At 50.2% G+C, this 7,500-nt stretch overlaps 1 non-coding gene across 1 annotated transcript; it reads right to left on the bottom strand.

Moving 5' to 3' along the window:
• Positions 1 to 979: 979 nt before the first annotated feature.
• Positions 980 to 1,134, bottom strand: LOC143175842 (5.8S ribosomal RNA). The gene has a single exon (XR_013000505.1). It is a non-coding gene; the product is annotated as a 5.8S ribosomal RNA (ribosomal RNA).
• Between the last annotated feature and the right edge of the window lie 6,366 nt (positions 1,135 to 7,500).

Here is a 7,500-nt window from a genome sequence, read left to right as displayed (position 1 = left end):
TCCGTCTCTTCTCTATAGCAGAAACCGATAAAAATACACCTCCCGAAAGAGAGTATATGGTGATTCTTTTTATATATATATATTTCGAAATTCAACTGAACGTGGCGGAAGCGCACGGTGGTGGTCCAGCGAGGACACGCGACGACGGGGAATAAGAACTATTCGACCCGTTACGAATACGCATGCTCGTCCCGCACGATTTTAACACACACCGTGTTTTTCTCCAGTCGTCAAAGCGTTCGTGCGTCGAATTCGAAAAATAAAAAAAAGAAATACACCTTTTCTCTCTCTCTCGGGGTAAAAAGAGTCGATGTGTATTGTGTATAAAGGTTCTGCTGCGAGAAGTCTCGTTTTGCCGTGTGTTTCGGTAACGACGATCCTCCGAAACGTACATCTCATTCGTAAGAGAGGAAGAAAACAATCTCCCTGGGGCCAGTCGGTAATATACCGACATACGACGTGTCGTGCACATCCGTCTCACGCACGGTATACAAAATATGAATAAAACGTGTGTAGTCTCTCTCTCTCTCGACTTCTTAATATTTTCTTTCACCTCTGACGCATCATTTCAGGTGACGTCGGGAGCGCGGGAAAAAAAATTTTTCTAAACACACGAAACCGTTCATCTCACGAACAGCCGAAAAAGTTGTCGCTCAGATCCATATCGCAGTGGAGCGGTATCCGCGGGCGGTCGTAATTGAACGACGCACGACGCCGCGAACACTCACGCGAGTCCATACAAACGATTCCGATCGTTTTGCAACAACTAGAACGTACACTGTCCGTGAAATTCACAGAATTTTCGCGTGTCCGCGACAAACGCCGACGAGACACCCATCGTTCGCTCGTACGTAGCATCCTTCTCTTAACCCGACTCAGAAACGTTCTTTGCGCCCTTCGGTAAAAAAACGTTCGATCCGAAGAGGTGAACGACGGCGGGGATTTGACAGAGCTACGCAAGCAGTGTATGGTACGTAAACGACCCTCAGCCAGGCGTGGTCCAGGAATTGTATCCGTGGACCGCAATGTGCGTTCGAAATGTCGATGTTCATGTGTCCTGCAGTTCACACGTTGACGCGCAATTAGCTGCGTTCTTCATCGACCCACGAGCCAAGTGATCCACCGTTCAGGGTAATCGTATAAATTTTATATTTCACATATATAATTTTATTCTCATTTGTTCGACCTAATATCTCTCTTCTTTCAAAGAGAAGATAAAAGTTGATACCTGAATCTCCGACCAGCGCGCGAAGGAGATTCAGGCGTCGCCTTGGAGACGACACCGAAGCCTTTCGAGACGAAAAACGTTCAAGTAATATGTATATATTTCTCGACGTTCCGGGCGTATAGTGCATTCAAAAACCCGCGAAAGACGCAGAAGACTCGCACGCGTGGAAACGACGGGGATATATTTTGTATCCTACCCGATACTGAATCCATCGCGTGCAGTCGACCCTCGCGTTCTTCCGATCAGACGCATCTATTGTTGCGCGCATGTTTTCGCGTCGCATCGCGCGAAACGTTGCACGAATCGTACCGATCGATCGATTGAAAGCAAATAATGAAAAAAGACTTCACAGCTGGCTCTTTGCCGGTCATTCGTCCCATGTTATCTCTTGCCGCGAAATTGGCGCGCAAGAGTTGGGTGTCAGACGCGCGGCTTTAAAACGAGCTTCACGGCCGGTCCCTTCGTTACCGCTTTCGTTCTTTCTCTCGGAACGACCATGAACGAACACGACGAGCGACGCTACGGCATACACACGTCCACGGATTCGATTAAAAAAACAGACTTCACAGCTGGCTCTTTGCCGGTCATTCGTCCCATATTATCTCTTGCCGCGAAATTGGCGCGCAAGAGTTGGGTGTCAGACGCACGGCTTTAAAACGAGCTTCACGGCCGGTCCTCTCAATTCCGTGTACGGTACACGCAAGATGCGGGTTCCACTTCCAGACTACCCGGTCCCTTCTCTCTACGAGAATCGATAGTAGAAGAACGGCTCGAAAACGCGTCTCAGAGACTAGGGGAAAAGAAGCGGTATGCGAGCGAAACGAAAACGCATTATGGAAACGTCGCGAAACAATGTTCGACGGTTGCTCGGTTCCAATCGTGCGGCCGTTTCAATTTCTCGTGCGCTTCACCGTCCCTCCGTAACTCTGGCCGATCGCGTATACCGAAGAGCCGACACGCGCAAAAACCACAGGCATTGTATACTGTATATATATATGTTACAGTCACAGCCTTCGCGCGTTTTACTCTCCGACGCGGGGTTTCCACGACGAAAGAGAGACAGTTTCGTGGCGGGTGACTCGGCCGAATCGCTACGACGGGTATTTCTATTATAGAACGAATCATCGCCACCCTTTACCAGTGCCCGACGAAGGAATCACAAGGTCATCTGGAGTTTACAATGCCAGCGACGGTAATTCCAACGAAGACCCGATAAGTCAACTCATCGTTCTATTTCTCCCCGTACAGAAAAGCGAATCGACGCTAACGCACCTCGCGCAAGCACGAACGTTCTCTTCGCGTGGATCATCCCATCGTCGAAAGATGTAAAGACGCATTGGAGATCGTGGTCTCTGGCGGGCTCATTGCACGCCCCACTGCATATCTTTCCTCGAATCGAGAATGATTCGTCCACTAAGGCTGCGAAACTACGCGTCGAGGAAACTAGGGGAAAGAAGCGGGATGCGAGCGAAACGACAATACATTATGGAAACGTCGCGAAACAATGTTCGGCGGTTGCTCGTTTCCTCCTGCGGACGTTTCATTGCTCGGGCGCTTCACGTCCCTCCGTAACCTTCGCGCGATCGCGTGCCCCGGAGAGCCGGCAACCGGTGAACCACAGGCGTATAAACTATAGTCTTCTATAGCAAGCCTTCGGCGGTTACTCTCCGACGCGGGGATTCCACGACGAGAGAGAATTTCGTGGCGGGTGACATCGGTCGAAACGCTACGACGGGTATTTCTATTATAGAACGAATCATCGCCACCCTTTACCAGTGCCCGACGAAGGAATCACAAGGTCATCTGGAGTTTACAATGCCAGCGACGGTAATTCCAACGAAGACCCGATAAGTCAACTCATCGTTCTATTTCTCCCCGTACAGACAAGCGAATCAACGCTATCGCACCTCACGCATGCACGAACGTTCTCTTCGCGTGAATCGTCCCATCGTCGAAAGATATAGCCGCTTGGAGATCGTGGCCCATCAAGTTCTTCCGTAACTCCTGCGCGATCGCGTACCCCGGAGAGCAGGCAACCGGTGAACCACAGGCGTATAAACTATAGTCTTCTATAGCAAGCCTTCGCGTTTACTCTACGACGCGGGGATTCCACGACGAGAGAGATTTTCGTGGCGGGTGACACGGCCGAATCGCTACGACGGGTATTTCTATTATAGAACGAATCATCGCCACCCTTTACCAGTGCCCGACGAAGGAATCACAAGGTCATCTGGAGTTTACAATGCCAGCGACGGTAATTCCAACGAAGACCCGATAAGTCAACTCATCGTTCTATTTCTCCCCGTACAGAAAAGCGAATCGGCGCTATCGCACCTCACGCAAGCAGGAATGATCTCTTCGCGTGGATCGTCCCATCGTCGAAAGATGTAAGACGTACAGAAATCGTGGTCCATCACGATTATTCGTAACTCTCCGAGTCGCGTATCTGAGAGTAGGACAAACGGAGAACCACAGGCATAAATAATACTATATGTTTCTTATATAGTTAGCCTTCGCGTTTTACTCTCCGACATGGGGATTCCACGACGAGAGAGAGTTTCGTGGCGGGTGTCTCGGCCGAATCGCTACGACGGGTATTTCTATTATAGAACGAATCATCGCCACCCTTTACCAGTGCCCGACGAAGGAATCACAAGGTCATCTGGAGTTTACAATGCCAGCGACGGTAATTCCAACGAAGACCCGATAAGTCAACTCATCGTTCTATTTCTCCCCGTACAGAAAAGCGAATCGACGCTATCGCACCTCGCGCGAGCACGTAACTACTCTTCGCGTGGATCGTCCCATCGTCGAAAGATGTAAGACGCACGGAAATCGTGGCCCATCAACGTTTTTTTGTAACTCTGCCGATCGCGTATCACAGAGCCGAGACGCACATACCACAGGCGTATAATACCGTTTTCTTTCGTATGGTAAGCCTTCGCGTTTACTCTTCGGCGCGGGGTTTCCACGTCGAGAGAGACATTCGTGGCGGGTGACATCGGTCGAAACGCTACGACGGGTATTACTATTATAGAACGAATCATCGCCACCCTTTACCAGTGCCCGACGAAGGAATCACAAGGTCATCTGGAGTTTACAATGCCAGCGACGGTAATTCCAACGAAGACCCGATAAGTCAACTCAACGTTCTATTTCTCCCCGTACAGAAAAGCGAATCGACGCTGTTGCACCTCACGCAAGCACGAACGTTCTCTTCGCGTGGATCGTCCCATCGTCGAAAGATGTAAGACGCACGGAAATCGTGGCACATCACGTGTTTTCGGAACTCTGTCGACCGCGTATCTCAGAGACGACGCGCGCGAACCACTGGCATATACTATTATATATCGCGTTTTACCCTCCGACGCGGGGATTCCACGACGAGAGAGAGTTTCGTGAGCGGGTTGACTCGGAAGAAACGCTACGACGGGTATTTCTATTATAGAACGCATCATCGCCACCCTTTACCAGTGCCCGACGAAGGAATCACAAGGTCATCTGGAGTTTACAATGCCAGCGACGGTAATTCCAACGAAGACCCGATAAGTCAACTCAACGTTCTATTTCTCCCCGTACAGAAAAGCGAATCGACGCAATCGCACCATACGCGTGCACGTAAACAACTCTTCGCGTGGATCGTCCCATCGTCGAGAGACGTAAGTTTTCATAGTATGAATTCGCGTTTTACTCTCCGACGCGGGGATTCCACGACGAGAGAGAGTTTCGTGAGCGGGTTGACTCGGAAGAAACGCTACGACGGGTATTTCTATTATAGAACGCATCATCGCCACCCTTTACCAGTGCCCGACGAAGGAATCACAAGGTCATCTGGAGTTTACAATGCCAGCGACGGTAATTCCAACGAAGACCCGATAAGTCAACTCAACGTTCTATTTCTCCCCGTACAGAAAAGCGAATCGACGCAATCGCACCATACGCGTGCACGTAAACAACTCTTCGCGTGGATCGTCCCATCGTCGAGAGACGTAAGTTTTCATAGTATGAATTCGCGTTTTACTCTCCGACGCGGGGATTCCACGACGAGAGAGAGTTTCGTGAGCGGGTTGACTCGGAAGAAACGCTACGACGGGTATTTCTATTATAGAACGCATCATCGCCACCCTTTACCAGTGCCCGACGAAGGAATCACAAGGTCATCTGGAGTTTACAATGCCAGCGACGGTAATTCCAACGAAGACCCGATAAGTCAACTCAACGTTCTATTACTCCCCGTACAGAAAAGCGAATCGACGCAATCGCACCATACGCGTGCACGTAACAACTCTTCGCGTGGATCGTCCCATCGTCGAGAGACGTAAGTTTCATAGTAAGCCTTCGGCGTTTTACTCTCCGACGCGGGGATTCCACGACGAGAGAGAGAGTTTCGTGAGCGGGTTGACTCGGAAGAAACGCTACGACGGGTATTTCTATTATAGAACGCATCATCGCCACCCTTTACCAGTGCCCGACGAAGGAATCACAAGGTCATCTGGAGTTTACAATGCCAGCGACGGTAATTCCAACGAAGACCCGATAAGTCAACTCAACGTTCTATTTCTCCCCGTACAGAAAAGCGAATCGACGCAATCGCACCATACGCGTACACGTAAACAACTCTTCGCGTGGATCGTCCCATCGTCGAGAGACGTAAGTTTTCATAGTATGAATTCGCGTTTTACTCTCCGACGCGGGGATTCCACGACGAGAGAGAGTTTCGTGAGCGGGTTGACTCCGAAGAAACGCTACGACGGGTATTTCTATTATAGAACGCATCATCGCCACCCTTTACCAGTGCCCGACGAAGGAATCACAAGGTCATCTGGAGTTTACAATGCCAGCGACGGTAATTCCAACGAAGACCCGATAAGTCAACTCAACGTTCTATTTCTCCCCGTACAGAAAAGCGAATCGACGCAATCGCACCATACGCGTGCACGTAAACAACTCTTCGCGTGGATCGTCCCATCGTCGAGAGACGTAAGTTTTCATAGTATGAATTCGCGTTTTACTCTCCGACGCGGGGATTCCACGACGAGAGAGAGTTTCGTGAGCGGGTTGACTCGGAAGAAACGCTACGACGGGTATTTCTATTATAGAACGCATCATCGCCACCCTTTACCAGTGCCCGACGAAGGAATCACAAGGTCATCTGGAGTTTACAATGCCAGCGACGGTAATTCCAACGAAGACCCGATAAGTCAACTCAACGTTCTATTACTCCCCGTACAGAAAAGCGAATCGACGCAATCGCACCATACGCGTGCACGTAACAACTCTTCGCGTGGATCGTCCCATCGTCGAGAGACGTAAGTTTCCATACTATGAATTCGCGTTTTACTCTCCGACGCGGGGATTCCACGACGAGAGAGTGTTTCGTGAGCGGGTTGACTCGGAAGAAACGCTACGACGGGTATTTCTATTATAGAACGCATCATCGCCACCCTTTACCAGTGCCCGACGAAGGAATCACAAGGTCATCTGGAGTTTACAATGCCAGCGACGGTAATTCCAACGAAGACCCGATAAGTCAACTCAACGTTCTATTGCTCCCCGTACAGAAAAGCGAATCGACGCAATCGCACCATACGCGTGCACGTAACAACTCTTCGCGTGGATCGTCCCATCGTCGAGAGACGTAAGTTTCATAAGTAAGCCTTCGGCGTTTTACTCTCCGACGCGGAGATTCCACGACGAGAGAGTGTTTCGTGGCGGGTGACTAGGCCGAAACGCTACGACGGGTATTTCTATTATAGAACGAATCATCGCCACCCTTTACCAGTGCCCGACGAAGGAATCACAAGGTCATCTGGAGTTTACAATGCCAGCGACGGTAATTCCAACGAAGACCCGATAAGTCAGCTCATCGTTCTATTTCTCCCCGTACAGAAAAGCGAATCGACGCTATCGCACCTCGCGCGAGCACGTAACAACTCTTCGCGTGGATCGTCCCATCGTCGAGAGACGTAAGACGCACGGAAATCGTGGTTCATCGCGTCTTTTCCTACTCTCTTGAATCGCAATTTCGTATAGAGCCTACACACGCGAACCACCGGCATATACTATTTCTTCTCTCATAGTAAGCCTTCGCGCGTTTTACTCTCCGACGCGGGGATTCCACGACGAGAGAGTGTTTCGTGGCGGGTGTCTCGGCCGAATCGCTACGACGGGTATTTCTATTATAGAACGAATCATCGCCACCCTTTACCAGTGCCCGACGAAGGAATCACAAGGTCATCTGGAGTTTACAATGCCAGCGACGGTAATTCCAA

This window comes from Nomia melanderi, unplaced genomic scaffold (genome assembly GCF_051020985.1).
Source record: "Nomia melanderi isolate GNS246 unplaced genomic scaffold, iyNomMela1 scaffold0224, whole genome shotgun sequence".
NCBI classification, from domain to species: Eukaryota; Metazoa; Arthropoda; class Insecta; order Hymenoptera; family Halictidae; genus Nomia; species Nomia melanderi.
This window is presented reverse-complemented; position numbering and strand designations above follow the sequence as displayed.